Below are 19359 nucleotides of genomic sequence, written 5' to 3'. Positions count from 1 at the left end.
AGATTTGATGGTGCTCCTAGGGATCATCAAAGATTTGGATATTTTTTTACATTGTCCCTTACTTGTTTGGAGAGTTTCTTGGTCTTCATGGCAGTGTTTGGTTAGTGTTGCCTCTTGCTTAGGTGTTGCAGCCTCTGGGGCCTTTCAAAAAGGTGTGAATATGTAATGACAGATCATGTGACACTTAGATTGCAGGTGGACATCATTTCACTAATTATGTGACTTCTGAAGGTAATTGGTTGCACCAGAGATTTTTATAGGCTTTAGAACAAACGGGGTGAATACATACGCACATGCCAATTATCAGTTTTTTATTTCTGAAAAATGGTTTTATGTATATATTTTTCTAATTTTACTTCACCAACTTAGACTATTGTGTTCTGATCCATCACATATAATTCAGATTAAAACAACATTGAACTAAATTCTGTAATGTAACAAAATAGGTAAAAAGCCAAGGGGGTGAATACTTTTGCAAGGCATTGTATATAGAAAAGAAGCAGATAGACAACTCTCCAATAGTGAAATCTATTTTAGGCTAAAAAGTGATCCCACCAAGAATTACAAAATGTTATTGACTAATTTGGTTAATGACGGTGTCAGTTTCTGCATTTTTGAAAAAAAAACTGCAGCTAATTTAATACCTGAGTACCCCACAGCGCCTATTTTTCACCACTTGCCGAAAACTCACAAAGGTTTAGATCCCCTATATGGGAGAACTATTATTTAGGGAATTGGTTCTCTGAATGAAAAGTTGAGTCAGTGGCTGGATGGTGTATTGCAGCCTTTGGGATGTAAACTTCCAAGCCATCTAAAGGATACAAACCATCTTCTTAACATCGCTGATGTCACTGATTGAGATGACAACTCTATGTGGATCACCTGCGACGTATCCAGCCTGTATTACAGCATACTTCACGACTTAGCACTACAAGCCATCAGTTGGTATTTAGAACGTGATAACACCCTTAGTCTGGAATATAGGCAGTTTATTTTGGATGTTTTGCAATACTTATTAACCCACAATTATTTTTCCTTCAATGGAGACTGGTTTCTCCAAAAATGAGGTTTAGCCATGGGAGCCAAATTTTCGCCCTCATTGGCAAACCTCTACATGGTATGGTGGTAACGTAAATACATTTCATCTTCATCTTCATTGTGGATGTGAGCTTTAGCCTTCTTGATAAATTTTTGATATATCTTAATCACAATGATATGAATTTTTAGTTTACAGGAAACTGTGATAGAAAGGACATCTATTTCCTTGATGTCCATTTGTGTGGGGTTAACACGTGCATTCACGCTAGCCTCTATAGAAAACCTTTATCTGGGAATACTCTGTTGATGGCCAAGTCTGGCCACCCCCGACATACTATTAGGGGTATGCCTGTTGGTCAATTTCTCAGGGTTAAGAGAATTTGTAATGACTAGCACTCTTAAGACAGGGAAGTGCAGTCTCTTTATCATCGTTTTCTACAAAGGGGCTATCCCAGATATATGCTTGACAGGGCACTATCAATTGCTAATTCGAAAAATAGAAGAGATCTTTTAAGGGAAACTCAGCGCACTGAAGATCGCATTTGTGCTGACCTTCTGAAAGACGGAATCAACTTTGTTTCCAGACGTGCTCCTACTTTAGGAAACTTCATTTTTTTTAGATCTACCAAAATCACCTCCACTACCTGGTTGCATTTTAAGGGCAACTATGGCTGTGGGGTGACTGACTGCTCCTGTTGTAAACACATCACAAAGGGTGATGTGGTCTGCTCACCCTCCAATTGGAAGGAGCACTGGCTGACCTCTTTTTTTATAATTGCAATGCCAGGTATGTTGTGTATATTGTAACATGTACTATCTGCAATGTGCAATATTTAGGCAACTTCAGGACAGATTTCAAGAGCATCTCTACAATATTGAAAAAAATCATTCAACAATTATTGCCAGACATTTTAACCAATATCATGATGGTAAGTCCTCACAGTGGGGGTACAGATTATAGAAAGGGTTAATACACCCAAGAGAGGGGGGATGTGTTTAAATGCCCATGTAGAAGGGAGGTTTTTTGGATATTTAATTTCAAAACTCACATTCCGTATGGGTAAACTATGAATGGGATCACACACATTACCATGATTAATCCAAGTCCAAGTGTTCATGTTTTCCCCTGTCCACTTGATAGTGGACTTACTCTTTTTGAGCTTCCTATATTCTAGTGAACATGTGGTCTCTATATCTTATACTTTTTTATATTTTTTTTATATACTCTGTATTTTTTTTTTACTGGAATATTGCTGTAAGTCGCTCCCACCGCTCTCTCTCTTTTTACAATGATTTTGGCTGAAATGGTCATATTACGTTGTGCATTTCCACACATCATGCAATTGATCTTTTCCCGCTGACTATGATATATGTATGCCTCTAAACTCTTGATAATGTCAGCTGTGGCTTTTGACCTTTGCTTGTATTATTGGTATGTTAGGTACCTTATTTGAATTCTGCGGAATAGTTACTTGGATTTTTGTATGTAGATGCCTGAAGTGATGACTGTCAAACATGAATGTTTCACTCCATTTAAGTTGGTTTATAACACCTTTATGTAGTCATCACTTACTAGTTTCATAGTTTTTGCTGGTTATCTCTAATGGAATGATTTTATACATGCAACATTTTTTTTCTTATTTTTATATAATCAATGTGCTGTCTTTGCTCTTCTGTAATTTTTGTCTGTTTTTATTTTTCATTCCATATTTCTCCTTTTTTTTCTATTTTTTTTTTATTTATTACGTCATTGGTGATTAATTTTGATCAATTTTGGTTATGTTTTTGTTTTGTTTTTTTCATTTCATTTAATAGTGTTTTAATTTCTTAGTATTTTTCTATTCTATTAGCCATGAAATGTTTTTAATCCCAATACCTTTAAATACCCAGAGCGGAGATCAGTTTGGTGTTGTGAACAAGCACGGTATGTCCGTGTGAAACGCGTCAACTATCTGTACTCGGCATATATGACTGGCATGCGGCAATAAAGGACTTCTTTTTCAAGCATTTGATGGTCTGGTGTGCAACCAATTTCTTCTTCTTCCTTGTATCGTGAACGGCGGTGAGCTGAGGTTAGCACCTGGAACCCAGTGCACCTGATTCAGTGTCTGATGGGATGTGTGTGTTTCTAAAGACCCATACACATGGTCAGAAAATCTGAATATAAATGTCGTACGATGAACGATATGCTAATTTTCTGATCGTTAGTATGCTGCTTTTGACAGACGATTATGAATTTTCGGCAGACAAAAACTGGATGTGCAGGCTTGATTTTTTTTGTCTGATGTGACCACAACGCCCGATTTTCTTTTCATTAGTACGGTTTTCTGACAAAAAAAAAAATCTGAAGATCAAGACTGCGCATGCTCAGAAATGGAAGAACACATACAAAACAATTCAACACATTACGTCACTTCTGATGTTGAATTCTTTCGTCAGAAAATTTTCTGCTGGTGAGTACCCTCTTCACTTTCGATTTGAGATTAGAATCCAACAAAAAACTGACGAAAATGTGTACAATAATCTAACCTTGTGTACAAGGCCTTACCTGGACCACAAATAAGTTAACCTGACTTCTGTGGCTGTGAAAAAAACTCACAAAATGTTGTAATTCAGTTCCACAGGTTCCTTGGAGCATCATGTGTTTACATCTCATTTATTTTTAGCTCCCCTTCAGACGGCTGCATTTGCTGCTGAGTGAGCCAAAAATCCAGTTAGTACAAACAATGCGGTAAAGCGCCAACATTCCAGGAAATAAGCCTCTGAGAAATGTTCTTGAGAGCCTCAATAACACATGCTTTTCTGCTGTTTTCTTCCATATTAATCATATTGTTTACGAAAAACATTTTTCTCTACAGTGTTCCTAGGTTAAAGGAGCAGTTTACAAGTTACACAGACTTGGCATGGGAGTCATGCAATGAAGGTCTGTGCCTACAATCTTCTGAAACTACACCTGCATTGAGTATCCATTCATTTAGTAGCCCCAAGTGCAATGTGTATATAAAAAGAAAAATACTGTGCTGAAAAAATTAATAAAAATAAATGTGAAATAAAAATAAAAATGAAAAGCTGCAGCTCAGTATTGCAGACTGCTCTAAAAAATAAAAATAAAAATATTTGATATATTAAACATATTGTGACAGTCCATAAATTGTGAAATACGATGGTAAATCCCTACTCAAAAAATGTCCTATACAGAAATGGCATACAGTGAAGTGAATCTAGATGAAAAGATTCTTGTGTGCATAAAAACAACACCAGTGACAGTGAACCTCCACCGTAAGGAATACACGCTTACCAAAAGTCAAGCGATAGCAAGCCTATAAGCTGGGATCAATATCCTGACATCAGACCAGAGCCAGATTGCTTGATGGCAATGAGGACATTCCAGAGGATGTAGGCTCAAAGAATGGACCAGCAATCCATATTAGGGGGACATAAAAAGAGACTCTCCTTAGTGTGAATCCATAAGATTAATCTATTGAGAAACAAGATGTATTGCACTTACATAAAAACAGGATTAAAACGCTCAGTAAGAAGATGCCGGCCGGCTCGCAGACACCCATCCACCAAAACACGATAGACCGCGATGACGTCAGCACGCCTCCCACCCAAAGTGTGTACCTGTTCATCACAGAAACAAAGGTTGCCTAGGCTAGTAATCATCATTCACACACTGTTCTGCTGGGTGTATTAACACGAATGCCGCGTACACACGACCAGTTTTGCCGTCGGAATAAACTATGAAGGTTTCTGCGACAGAACTCCTATGGAATTCCGCTCAAGCGGTCTTGCCTACACATAGTCACACCAAAGCCGGACCGTCTAGAAGTCGGTGACGTACAACACGTAAGACTAGAAAAAGGAAGTGCAATAGCGAGCGCGCCACCCTTTGGGCTCCTTCTGCTAATCTCGTGTTTATCTCGTGTTAGTAGAAGTTTGGTGAGAGACGATTCGTGCTTTTCAGTCCGTTACTGCTCTTCAGTTTGTGCTTCTGGGTTTGTATCTGCTTTTCAGAGCGTGTAGACAGTTTGCATCTGTTTTTTCAGTGTGTTCTTGTCTGCTCGTTTCTGATTTTCAGCTCGCTCTTCAGATGCCTTGCTGTTCTTCAGTGTGTTCTGCTAGTTCATTCTGACAAGCCGACCATTTTGAAGCCATGTTGCGGGTACATACTCGTCGTAGAGTTTGTGCTGTGTGGGGGCTTGGTGTTGTGGTTCATTATTTGACCCAAGCCAGTCCATGAACAGGGTGGGGAGGAGTTCATGGACCAAGAATTGGTTATACCAGCGTGACCAATTCTCTCAAATGCCTTTGCTTCGTGAGATCCAGGAGAATAATCCTGATGATTTCAGGAACTTTCTCAGGACCCCGTTTTTCACCGTCTGTTGGCTTTGCTCACCCCTTATTAGGGATGAGCCGAACACCCCCCGGTTCGGTTTGCACCAGAACCTGCAAACGGACCGAAAATTTGCTTGAACTTTAGAACCCCATTGAAGTCTATGGGACTCGAACGTTCGAAATCAAAAGTGCTAATTTTAAAGGCTAATATGCATGGTATTGTCCTTAAAGGGGTTTGGGGACCCGGGTCCTGCCTCAGGAGACATGTATCAATGCAAAAAAAACTTTTAAAAATGGCTGTTTTTTCAGGAACAGTGATTTTAATGATGCTTAAAGTGAAAAAAAAAAAGTGAAATATTCCTTTAAATATCGTACCTGGGGGGTGTCTATAGTATGCCTGTAAAGTGGCACGTGTTTCCCGGGACTCCCTGCACAAAATGACATTTTTAAAGGAATAAAAGTCATTTAAAACTGCAATATGAATAAAAATCAGTGAGAGAAAAGGCATGGGTATCCCCCACCACAGCCCATTACCAGCCGCTTTGGGTCTTGTATGGATATTAAGGGGAACCCCGCTCCCAAGTTAAAAAAGGAAAGGCGTGGGGCCCCCAGGCCCTATATACTCTGAACAACAATATACAGGCGGTGCAAACAAGACAGGGACTGTAGCTTTGTTGTTAAGTAGAATCTGTTTGTAATTTTAAACTGGTACATTTTTAAAGTGTAGCTCCAGCCAAAAAAACTATTTTTAATCTTTTTGGAAAACATAGGGAAGGGTTATCACCCCTGTAACATTTGTTTTGCTGTCTGTGCACCTCCTCAGAAGATTTCACCTCACTTTCTGTCCCAATGACAAATGTTTTTTGAAAATTTGGGGTTTTTAGTGAAACAAGGATTGTTGATAAAGCATCAGTGGAGAGGAGACACGTTTTTCCCATATTATCTCTTACAGGAGAGAATTTCCCTTCCTAGGGGTAGATTTCATCTCACTTCCTGTTGTCTCCTTTCGTTTGCAAGTAGGAGTAGTTTGTAAGTTGGATGTTTGAAAGTAGGGTCCTGCCCTATATACTCTGCAGAAATTTGGGCCTTAGGTGTTGGTGTTGCCACAACACTGTAAGCCCTCACAGGGCCCTGCTGTGAAATATTAGATCAAGAATTGTAATTACATGCCCCTGTTGAACAGGGGCAGAAAAATTGGGCCTTTGGTGATGGTGGTGGTGCTGGTGCCACAACACTGTAAGTCCTCACAGTTACTCTTGGTGGGCACTGGAACGGGCCCTGCTGTGAAATATTAGATCAAGAATTGTAATTACATGTCCCTGTTGAACAGGGGCAGAAAAACTGGGCCTTAGGCACTGGTGCTGGTGCCACAACACTGCAGCCCCTCATGGATACTATAGTTGGAGCACAGGAACGAGCCCTGCTGCAAAGTATTGCATTAAAAATTGTAATTACACGCCCCTGTTAAACAGGGGCTGAATAATTGGGCCTTAGGCACTGGTGCTGGTGCCACAACACTGCAGCCCCTCATGAATACACTAGTTGGAGTGCAGGAATGAGCCCTCCTGCAAAATATAGCATCAAAAATTGTAATTTCACGCTCCTTAAACAGGGGCTGAAAAATTGGGCCTTAGCCACTGGTGGCGGTGCCCAGAACCAAAAATGTTCTTACAAGCTATCAGCATGATCATTGAGGAGGAAGAGGATAGTCACTCAGCATAACAGGATAGTCACTCAGCATCAGCATAGGCAGTCTTGAAAGGATCTGACATTTCAAAAAAAATTATTCAGTTACATCAGCATCAGGTACTTGGTAGCTGGTGGTGATCCAAGACTGATTCATTTTTATGAAGGTCAGTCGATCGACCGAGTCGGTGGACAGACGCACCCTGTGATCGGTTACAGAGCCTCCAGCAGCACTGAATGTGCATTCCGAAAGAACGCTGTATGCAGGACAGGCCAGTAGCTCAATTGCATACTGTGCAAGCTCTGGCCAGTGATCCATCCTTAAGACCCAGTAACCCAGAGGATTTTCGGTGGGGAAGGTGTCCAAGTCAGATCTTGCCCCTAGGTATTCCTGCACCATGTAAAACAGACGCTGGCGATGGTTGCTGGAACCGATCATACCTTGGGGCTGCGGACTAAAAAAATTGTCAGACGGCCACCTTCTCCACCTCTCCTTCTTTGACTGACCGAAGCCTCAGCAACAGGTTGTCCAGAAACAGGAGTTTGTAACCTCCCAGTCTCTGGGAACACGTTGCACAGACCTTTCTGCAAGGCCTCCCGAAGATGTTTCATCCTCTGCTCCCTCTGCGATGGCAAGATAAGGTCCGCAACCTTACCCTTGTAACGTGGATCAAGGAGGGTTGCCAGCCAGTACTGATCCCGCTCCTTGATACCACGAATAGGAGGATCCTTCCACAGGCTTTGCAGGATCAGGGAGGCCATGCTGGAGCTAGGTTTGCTGAGGCATTCGGTCCGGAGTCCTCTGGGTCACTAAAGACGACATGATTCGCAGCCACCTCCTCCCAGCCACGTACAAGTCCATGGGTTTCTTGGGACTGTAAATGATCCCTTAAAGACTGCTGCTGATGCTGAGTGCCAGGCTCCACCTCCATGCTGACACAATCCTCCTCTTCCTCCTCCTCCTCCTACTCCTCTTCCTGTGTGATTGGCGGGCACGCAGGAACACTGTCTGGATAAAGGGGGCCTTGAGAGCTAAGGAAGTCCTCCTCTTCCTGCCTCTGTTCTGCCTCAAATGCCTTGTCCATTATTCCACGCAGTGTGTGCTTCAACAGGTGGACAAGGGGGACAGTGTCACTGATGCATGCACTGTCACTGCTCACCATCCTTGTGGCATCCTCAAATAGTGACAGGACAGTGCATGCATCCCTGATCATGGCCGACTGGCATGGGGAAAAAAAACAAGCTCCCCTGACCCTGTCCTGGTGCCATAGTCGCACAGGTACTCATTGATGGCCCTCTGCTGCGTGTGCAGCCGCTGCAGCATGGCCAACGTTGAGTTCCACCTGGTGGGCATGTCACAGATTAGGCGGTTCTTGGGCAGGTTAAATTCCTTTTGGAGGTCTGCCAGCCGAGCACTGGCATTATATGACCGGCGGACATGCACACAGACTTTCCTGGCCTGCCTCAGGACATCCTGTAAGCCCGGGTACCTGCCCAAGAACCGCCGCACCACAAAGTTAAGGACGTGAGCCAAACAGGGCACATGGGTCATTTGTCCCTGTCGGAGGACGGAGAGGAGGTTGGTGCCATTGTCGCAAACCACTATTCCTGCCTTAAGTTGGCATGGCGTCAACCACCTCTGAACCTGCCCCTGCAGAGCTGACAGAACCTCTGCCCCAGTGTGGCTCCTGTCCCCCAAGCACACCAGCTCAAGCACCGCATGGCATCTTTTGGCCTGCGTAGTTGCATAGCCCCTTGAATGCCTACGGAGCACTGCTGGTTCCGAGGACAAAGCACAGGAAGAGGCCATGGAGGAAGAAGAAGAGGAGGGGGTGGAGGAGAGAGGTGTGTCAGAATCACCAGTAGTAGCATTTTGGAGGCGTGGTGGTGGAACAACCTCCAACACTACTGCACCTTGTCCTGCATCCTTCCCAGCTGCCAGCAGAGTCACCCAATGCGCCAAAACTTAGGTAACATCCCTGTCCATGCCTTCTGGACCATGAGTCAGCGGTAATATGCACCTTACCGCTGACCGCCCTGTCCAGCGAGGCATGGACATGGCCTTCCACATGCCAGTAGAGAGCCGGAATCGCTTTCCGTGAGAAAAAGTGGCGTTTGGGTACCTGCCACTGAGGAACCGCACATTCCACAAACTCACAGAAGGGGCAGAGTCTACCAACTGAAAAGGTAGCAGTAAGTGCTAGCAATTTTGCCAAGCTAGCATTCAACCGCTGGGCATGTGGATGGCTGGGAGTGAACTTCTTTCAGCGGTGCAGCAGCTGGGGCAGGAAAATTTGCCTGGTACAATCTGACATCAGTGTACAGATAGCAGATTGCCCACAAGTACTTGGCTGTGACACACCTAATTCTACACCTTCATTCCTCTCAGTGCAGGTCTCAGAGAGGACTGTAGGTATAGTGGGGTTGGAGATCTCAGCTGATGAGGAGCAAGGAGAGGTCCTCTTTGTTCTTTGGTGTGGGTCTTTTAGGTACGATTGCCAACAAACTGCATAGCAGGTCAACATATGTCTGGTCAAGCATGTGGTGCCGAAGCGGGAGATGTTTTGGCCACGCGAGATACGCTTGAGACATATGTTGCAAATAGTAGCGGTGTGATCTGATGCACTCGTCTCAAAAAAGGCCCACACCAAAGAACTTTTGGAATAACGCGCAGAGACAGCAGCACCCTGCACATGCGGAGCTTTGCAGTGTGATGCAGTGTGCTGCCCTTAAGCTGGCCCCTGGAGGGCATCCTGCCTCGTTGGTGATGTTCCTCCTCCTTCTCCTCCTCTCTCCTATCAGGCACCCATGTGGAGTTAGTAACCTCATCATCCTCCCTCCTCATCACTGGAGCAAACCTGGCAGTATGCTGCAGCAGGGGCAACATGACTGCCAGATTGCTGTCCTTCTTGGGCACCCCCTCTGTCTGGGCTCATGTTACTGCCTTCCTCTAGCCTAATAACCATCATCGGAGCCTTCAAAATGCTGGGCATCCTCCTGGAGTATGTACCCAACACTGTGGTCAAACATTTCGGGGAACTCCTCAGGAGGACATGGTGGGGCTAGGAAAGGAGTGACTGATTCCATTGAGCCGAAGGAAGAGGCCGGGTTGGCAGCTGCTTTGCCAGACAAAGTACCCTGAGCATGGGTGAGAGAGGATGAGGAGGATGAGGATGGCTTGGTCATCCACTCGACCAAGTCTTCCGCATGTTCCTTACACAGCTTTAGGCCTGGGCCTCCCGGGGCCTGACCACCATCATTCCTCAGGGCCCACCCACTGTCCGTCCCACTGAATCCGCCCACTGGCCATCCCCTGAGTCCTTTGGTGCACCCACTTTTATTTTAAAACTATTTTAATGCTGGACGTAGATGGGGATGCATTGTGGAGAGGGATCGATGGTGCCGGGTGTGGATGGGGATGTATTGTGGAGAGGGATGGATGGATGGTGCTGGGTGTGGATGGTGATGTATTGTGGAGAGTGATGACTGGTGCTGGGCATGGATGGGGATGCATTGTGGAGAGGGATGGATGAATGGATGGTGCTGGGTGGGGATGGGGATGCATGATGGAGAGGGATGCATGGATAGTGCTGGGTGGGGATAGGGATGCATGGTGGAAAGGGATGGATGGATAGTGCTGGGTGGGGATAGGGATGCATGGTGGAGAGGGATGGATGGATAGTGCTGGGTGGGGATAGGGATGCATGGTGGAGAGGGATGGATGAATAGTGCTGGGTGGGGATAGGGATGCATGGTGGAGAGGGATGCATGGATAGTGCTGGGTGGGGATAGGGATGCATGGTGGAGAGGGATGGATGGATAGTGCTGGGTGGGTATGGGGATGCATGGTGGAGAGGGATGGATGGATGGATAGTGCTGGGTGGGGATGGGGATGCATGGTGGAGATCGATGGATAGATGGATAGTGCTGGGGGGGATGGGGATGCATGGTGGAGAGGGATGGATGGATGGATAGTGCTGGGGGGATGGAGATGCATGGTGGAGAGGGATGGATGGATGGATAGTGCTGGGTGGGGATGGGAGTGAATGGTGGAGAGGGATGGATGGATAGTGGTGGATGGGGATGCATGGTGGAGATGGATGGATGGATAGTGCTGGGTGGGGATGCATGGTGGAGAGGGATGGATGGATGGTGCTGGGTGGGGATGAAGATGATTAAGTTGCATTGTAAAAATGGATGAGGATGACTCTGGGTGGGGATAAGTTACATAATGAAGAGGTTATAAACAATGTAACTCATTTCCACCCAGAGCCATCCTCATCTATTTTCTACAATTCAACACAATCATGCCAGCTTGTTAGCACAGGGGCACAGAAGCACACACACAACTTTTGTGACTTACCCTCTATGCTGCTCTCTGGTATCTGCAATGCATACACCTGATATTGCTAAGGGCTGGGTCACCGCGCTGAGGAGCTGACCACACCCCCTGACCTTGTCCCGGCCAATCACAGTGTAAACTAACCCAGCAGAAGGCAGCCGGCTCTGCCTCAGCAGGGAAGGAAGGGGAGCTAGTGCTGGCCACGATCATGGGGGGAGGGGGGTGCGAATGAAAGGAGGCTTCTTTCTCTATAGCGGCCGGGCGCCGCGGCGGTGCAGTTGATAGATAAATGTGCTGCTGTGTTGTAGGTGGAGCGGGCCCTGGCCAGCCGGGCCCCTTGGGACACTCGGGCCGCTTACTTCAGGACTTCCTGTACCCCCCTGATGGCGGCCCTGCGGCCAGCTGCCTAAAAAAAGGCCAAGCGTGTCCCATGGCCAGGTGCTGATGAGGATGCACTGTGTCCACGACCAGCACTGTTGTCTCTAGACACAGAGCCTGCTTGCCCTCTTTTATTGGCTTGTGACTGTCTGCCTCTCCTTGTTGGCCTTTCAGACATACTAATGGCCTGCGGTGAGATGTAGCTGCACTAAGCGGGGATATATATATATATATATATATACTGATACTGCAGCTAGCAAAATCAACTGCCTGCCTGTAGTATTATTAGTATGAGAACACCACCAATCTTCTACAGGTAGCTTTAGCTGAACACTGTGCAGAGGTCGCACTACACTAACTTGTAGCTTTAGCTGAACACTGTGCAGAGGTTGCACTAAACTAACTTGTAGTTTTAGCTGAACACTGTGCAGAGGACGCACTGCACTAACTTGTAAATAATGTAGCTGCCTGCGGTAGTGATAGGATCAGAAAAACACCACCAACCTTCTACAGGTAGCTTTAGCTGAACACTGTGCAGAGGTCGCACTACACTAACGTCTAAATAATGTAGCTGCCTGCGGTAGTGATAGGATCAGAACAACACCACCAATCTTCTACAGGTAGCTTTAGCTGAACACTGTGCAGAGGTCACAAAAAACGAACTTGTAGCTTTAGCTGAACACTGTGCAGAGGTCGCACTACACTAACTTGTAGCTTTAGCTGAACACTGTGCAGAGGTCGCACTACACTAATTTTTAGCTTTAGCTGAACACTGTGCAGAGGTCGCACTACACTAACTTGTAGCTTTAGCTGAACACTGTGCAGAGGACGCACTACACTAACGTCTAAATAATGTAGCTGCCTGCGGTAGTGATAGGATCAGAACAACACCACCAATCTTCTACAGGTAGCTTTAGCTGAACACTATGCAGAGGTCATGAAAAACTAACTTGTAGCTTTAGCTGAACACTGTGCAGAGGTCGCACTACACTAACATGTAACTTTAGCTGAGCACTGTGCAGAGGTCGCACTACACTAACTTGTAGCTTTAGCTGAACACTGTGCAGAGGACGCACTACACTAACTTGTAAATTATGTAGCTGCCTGCGGTAGTGATAGGATCAGGAAAACACCACCAACCTTCTACAGGTAGTTTTAGCTGAACACTGTGCAGAGGTCGCACTACACTAACGTGTAAATAATGTAGCTGTCTGCGGTAGTGATAGGATCAGAAAAACACCACCAATCTTCTACAGGTAGCTTTAGCTGAACACTGTGCAGAGGTCACAAAAAACTAACTTGTAGCTTTAGCAGAACACCGTGCAGAGGTCGCACTACACTAACGTGTAAATAATGTAGCTGCCTGCGGTAATGATAGGATTAGAAAAACACCACTAACCTTCTACAGGTAGCTTTAGCTGAACACTGTGCAGAGGTCGCACTACACTAACGTGTAAATAATGTAGCTGCCTGCGGTAGTGATAGGATCAGAAAAACACCACCAACCTTCTACAGGTAGCTTTATCTGAACACTGTGCAGAGGTCACAAAAAACGAACTTGTAGCTTTAGCTGAACACTGTGCAGAGGTCGCACTACACTAACTTGTAGCTTTAGCTGAGCACTGTGCAGAGGTCGCACTACACTAACTTGTAGCTTTAGCTGAACACTGTGCAGAGGTCGCACTACACTAACGTGTAATAATGTAGCTGCCTGCGGTAGTGATAGGATCGGAAAAACACCACCAACCTATTACAGGTAGCTTTAGCTGAACACTGTGCAGAGGTCGCACTACACTAATGTGTAAATAATGTAGGTGCCTGCGGTAGAGATAGGATCAGAAAAAAACCACCAATCTTCTACAGGTAGCTTTAGCTGAACACTGTGCGGAGGTCGCAAAAAACTAACTTGCAGCTTTAGTTGAACACTGTGCAGAGGTCGCACTACACTAACTTGTAGCTTTAGCTGAACTCTGTGCAGAGGTCGCACTACACTAACTTGCAGCTTTAGTTGAACACTGTGCAGAGGTAACACTACACTAACGTGTAAATAATGTAGCTGCCTGCGGTAGTGATAGGATCAGAAAAACACCACCAACCTTCTACAGGTAGCTTTAGCTGAACACTGTGCAGAGGTCGCACTACACTAACATGTAAATAATGTAGCTGCCTGCGGTAGTGATAGGATCAGAAAAACACCACCGACCTTCTACAGGTAGCTTTAGCTGAACACTGTGCAGAGGTCGCACTACACTAACGTGTAAATAATGTAGCTGCCTGCGGTAGAGATAGGATCAGAAAAACACCATCAATCTTCTACAGGTAGCTTTAGCTGAACACTGTGCGGAGGTTGCACTGCACTAACTTGCAGCTTTAGATGAACACTGTGCAGAGGTCACACTACACTAACAAGTAAATAATGTAGCTGCCTGCGGTAGTGATAGGATCAGAAAAACACCACCAACCTTCTACAGGTAGCTTTAGCTGAACACTGTGCAGAGGTCGCAAAAAACTAGCTTGTAGCTTTAGCTGAACACTGTGCAGAGGTCGCACTACACTAATGTGTAAATAATGTAGCTGCCTGCGGTAGAGATAGGATCAGAAAAACACCATCAATCTTCTACAGGTAGCTTTAGCTGAACACTGTGCGGAGGTCGCACTGCACTAACTTGCAGCTTTAGCTGAACACTGTGCAGAGGTCACACTACACTAACGTGTAAATAATGTAGCTGCCTGCGGTAGTGATAGGATCAGAAAAACACCACCAACCTTCTACAGGTAGCTTTAGCTGAACACTGTGCAGAGGTCGCACTACACTAACGTGTAAATAATGTAGCTGCCTGCGGTAGTGATAGGATCAGAAAAACACCACCAACCTTCTACAGGTAGCTTTAGCTGAACACTGTGCAGAGGTCACAAAAACTAACTTGTAGCTTTAGCTGATCACTGTGCAGAGGTCGCACTACACTAACGTGTAAATAATGTAGCTGCCTGCGGTAGTGATAGGATCAGAAAAACACCACCAACCTTCTACAGGTAGCTTTAGCTGAACACTGTGCAGAGGTCGCACTACACTAACTTGTAGCTTTAGCTGAACACTGTGCAGAGGTCGCACTACACTAACTCATAGCTTTAGCTGAACACCGTGCAGAGGATGCTTTACACTAACTTGTAAATAATGTAGCTGCCTGCGGTAGTGATAGGATCAGGAAAACACCACCAACCTTCTACAGGTAGCTTTAGCTGAACACTGTGCAGAGGTCGCACTACACTAACTTTTAAATAATGTAGCTGCCTGCGGTAGTGATAAGATCAGGAAAACACCACCAACCTTCTACAGGTAGCTTTAGCTGAACACTGTGCAGAGGTCTCACTACACTAACGTGTACATAATGTAGCTGCCTGCGGTAGTGATAGGATCAGAAAAACACCACCAACCTTCTACAGGTAGCTTTAGCTGAACACTGTGCAGAGGTCGCACTACACTAACGTGTAAATAATGTGGCTGCTTGCGGTAGTGATAGGATTCGAAAAACACCACCGACCTTCTACAGGTAGCTTTAGCTGAACACTGTGCAGAGGTCGCAAAAAACTAACTTGTAGCTTTAGCTGAACACTGTGCAGAGGTCGCACTACACTAACTTGTAGCTTTAGCTGAACTCTGTGCAGAGGTCGCACTACACTAACTTGTAGCTTTAGCTGAACACTGTGCAGAGGTCGCACTACACTAACGTGTAAATAATGTAGCTGCCTGCGGTAGTGATAGGATCAGGAAAACACCACCAACCTTCTACAGGTAGCTTTAGCTGAACACTGTGCAGAGGTCGCACTACACTAACGTGTAAATAATGTAGCTGCCTGCGGTAGTGATAGGATCAGAAAAACACCACCAATCTTCTACAGGTAGCTTTAGCTGAACACTGTGCAGAGGTCAGAAAAACTAACTTGTAGCTTTAGCTGATCACTGTGCAAAGGTTGCACTACACTAACGTGTAAATAATGTAGCTGCCTGCGGTAGTGATAGGATCAGAAAAACACCACCAACCTTCTACAGGTAGCTTTAGCTGAACACTGTGCAGAGGTCGCACTACACTAATGTCTAAATAATGTAGCTGCCTGCGGTAGTGATAGGATCAGAACAACACCACCAATCTTCTACAGGTAGCTTTAGCTGAACACTGTGCAGAGGTCGCAAAAAACTAACTTGTAGCTTTAGCTGAACACTTCGCAGAGGTCGCACTACACTAACTTGTAGCTTTAGCTGAACACTGTGCAGAGGTCGCACTACACTAATGTCTAAATAATGTAGCTGCCTGCGGTAGTGATAGGATCAGAACAACACCACCAATCTTCTACAGGTAGCTTTAGCTGAACACTGTGCAGAGGTCGCAAAAAACTAACTTGTAGCTTTAGCTGAACACTTCGCAGAGGTCGCACTACACTAACTTGTAGCTTTAGCTGAACACTGTGCAGAGGTCGCACTACACTAACTCGTAGCTTTAGCTGAACACCGTGCAGAGGATGCACTACACTAACTTGTAAATAATGTAGCTGCCTGCGGTAGTGATAGGATCAGGAAAACACCACCAACCTTCTACAGGTAGCTTTAGCTGAACACTGTGCAGAGTTTGCACTACACTAACATTTAAATAATGTAGCTGCCTGCGGTAGTGATAGGATCAGAAAAACACCACCAATCTTCTACAGGTAGCTTTAGCTGAACACTGTGCAGAGGTCACAAAAAACTAACTTGTATTTAGCTGAACACTGTGCAGAGGTCGCACTACACTAACTTGTAGCTTTAGCTGAGCACTGTGCAGAGGTCGCACTACACTAACTTGTAGCTTTAGCTGATCACTGTGCAGAGGTCGCACTACACTAACGTGTAAATAATGTAGCTGCCTGCGGTAGTGATAGGATCAGAAAAACACCACCAACCTTCTACAGGTAGCTTTAGCTGAACACTGTGCAGAGGTCGCACTACACTAATGTCTAAATAATGTAGCTGCCTGCGGTAGTGATAGGATCAGAACAACACCACCAATCTTCTACAGGTAGCTTTAGCTGAACACTGTGCAGAGGTCGCAAAAAACTAACTTGTAGCTTTAGCTGAACACTTCGCAGAGGTCGCACTACACTAACTTGTAGCTTTAGCTGAACACTGTGCAGAGGTCACACTACACTAACTCGTAGCTTTAGCTGAACACCGTGCAGAGGATGCACTACACTAACTTGTAAATAATGTAGCTGCCTGCGGTAGTGATAGGATCAGGAAAACACCACCAACCTTCTACAGGTAGCTTTAGCTGAACACTGTGCAGAGTTTGCACTACACTAACATTTAAATAATGTAGCTGCCTGCGGTAGTGATAGGATCAGAAAAACACCACCAATCTTCTACAGGTAGCTTTAGCTGAACACTGTGCAGAGGTCACAAAAAACTAACTTGTAGCTTTAGCTGAACACTGTGCAGAGGTCGCACTACACTAACTTGTAGCTTTAGCTGAGCACTGTGCAGAGGTCGCACTACACTAACTTGTAGCTTTAGCTGAACACTGTGCAGAGGTCGCACTACACTAACGTGTAAATAATGTAGCTGCCTGCGGTAGTGATAGGATCAGAAAAACACCACCAACCTTCTACAGGTAGCTTTAGCTGAACACTGTGCAGAGGTCGCACTACACTAATGTGTAAATAATGTAGCTGCCTGCGGTAGAGATAGGATCAGAAAAACACCACCAATCTTCTACAGGTAGCTTTAGCTGAACACTGTGCGGAGGTCGCAAAAAACTAACTTGCAGCTTTAGCTGAACACTGTGCAGAGGTCGCACTACACTAACTTGTAGCTTTAGCTGAACTCTGTGCAGAGGTCGCACTACACTAACTTGCAGCTTTAGCTGAACACTGTGCAGAGGTAACACTACACTAACGTGTAAATAATGTAGCTGCCTGCGGTAGTGATAGGATCAGAAAAACACCACCAACCTTCTACAGGTAGCTTTAGCTGAACACTGTGCAGAGGTCGCACTACACTAATGTGTAAATAATGTAGCTGCCTGCGGTAGTGATAGGATCAGAAAAACACCACCAACCTTCTACAGGTAGCTTTAGCTGAACACTGTGCAGAGGTCGCACTACACTAACTTGTAGCTTTAGCTGAACTCTGTGCAGCGGTCGCACTACACTAACTTGCAGCTTTAGCTGAACACTGTGCAGAGGTAACACTACACTAACGTGTAAATAATGTAGCTGCCTGCGGTAGTGATAGGATCAGAAAAACACCACCAACCTTCCACAGGTAGCTTTAGCTGAACACTGTGCAGAGGTCGCACTACACTAACGTCTAAATAATGTAGCTGCCTGCGGTAGTGATAGGATCAGAACAACACCACCAATCTTCTACAGGTAGCTTTAGCTGAACACTGTGCAGATGTTGCAAAAAACTAACTTGTAGCTTTAGCTGAACACTGTGCAGAGGTCGCACTACACTAACTTGTAGCTTTAGCTGAACACTGTGCAGAGGTCACACTACACTAACGTGTAAATAATGTAGCTGCCTGCGGTAGTGATAGGATCAGAAAAACACCACCAATCTTCTACAGGTAGCTTTAGCTGAACACTGTGCAGAGGTCGCAAAAAACTAACTTGTAGCTTTAGCTGAACACTGTGCAGAGGTCGCACTACACTAACTTGTAGCTTTAGCTGAACTCTGTGCAGAGGTCGCACCACACTAACTCGTAGCTTTAGCTGAACACTGTGCAGAGGATGCACTACACTAACATTTAAATAATGTAGCTTCCTGCGGTAGTGATAGGATCAGGAAAACACCACCAACCTTCTACAGGTAGCTTTAGCTGAACACTGTGTAGAGGTTGCACTACACTAACTTGTAGCTTTAGCTGAGCACTGTGCAGAGGTCGCACCACAGTAACTTGTAGCTTTAGCTGAACACTGTGTAGAGGTCGTACTACACTAACTTGTAGCTTTAGCTAAACACTGTGCAGAGGACACACTACACTAACTTGTAAATAATGTAGCTGCCTGCAGTAGTGATAGGATCAGAAAAACACCACCAATCTTCTAAAGGTAGCTTTAGCTGAACACTGTGCAGAGGTCGCACTACACTAACTTGTAGCTTTAGCTGAACACTGTGCAGAGGTCGCACTAGACTAACTTGTAACTTTAGCTGAACACTGTGCAGAGGTCGCACTACACTAACTTGTAGCTTTAGCTGAACACTGTGCAGAGGTCACACTGTACTAACTTGTAAATAATGTAGCTGCCTGCGGTAGTGATAGGATCAGAAAAACACCACCAATCTTCTACAGGTAGCTTTAGCTGAACACTGTGCAGAGGACGCACTACACTAACTGTAAATACTGTAGCTGCCTGACTGTGGTACTAATAGGATCAGAAGAACTCCAGCAATTTTCTTCAGGTAGCTGTAAATACTGTAACAACACCTGCCTGCCTGTCAGTAGGAAGATAATAACAGGAATGGATCTAGCTAAAGCAGCAAAGCAACTTCATTCTTATATCATTATAAAGCACAAAAGAATGTGCTGCATTAAAAGATCACA

This window comes from Aquarana catesbeiana, linkage group LG12 (genome assembly GCF_042186555.1).
Source record: "Aquarana catesbeiana isolate 2022-GZ linkage group LG12, ASM4218655v1, whole genome shotgun sequence".
Classification (NCBI taxonomy): domain Eukaryota; kingdom Metazoa; phylum Chordata; class Amphibia; order Anura; family Ranidae; genus Aquarana; species Aquarana catesbeiana.
Note: the sequence above shows the minus strand (reverse complement) of the source record.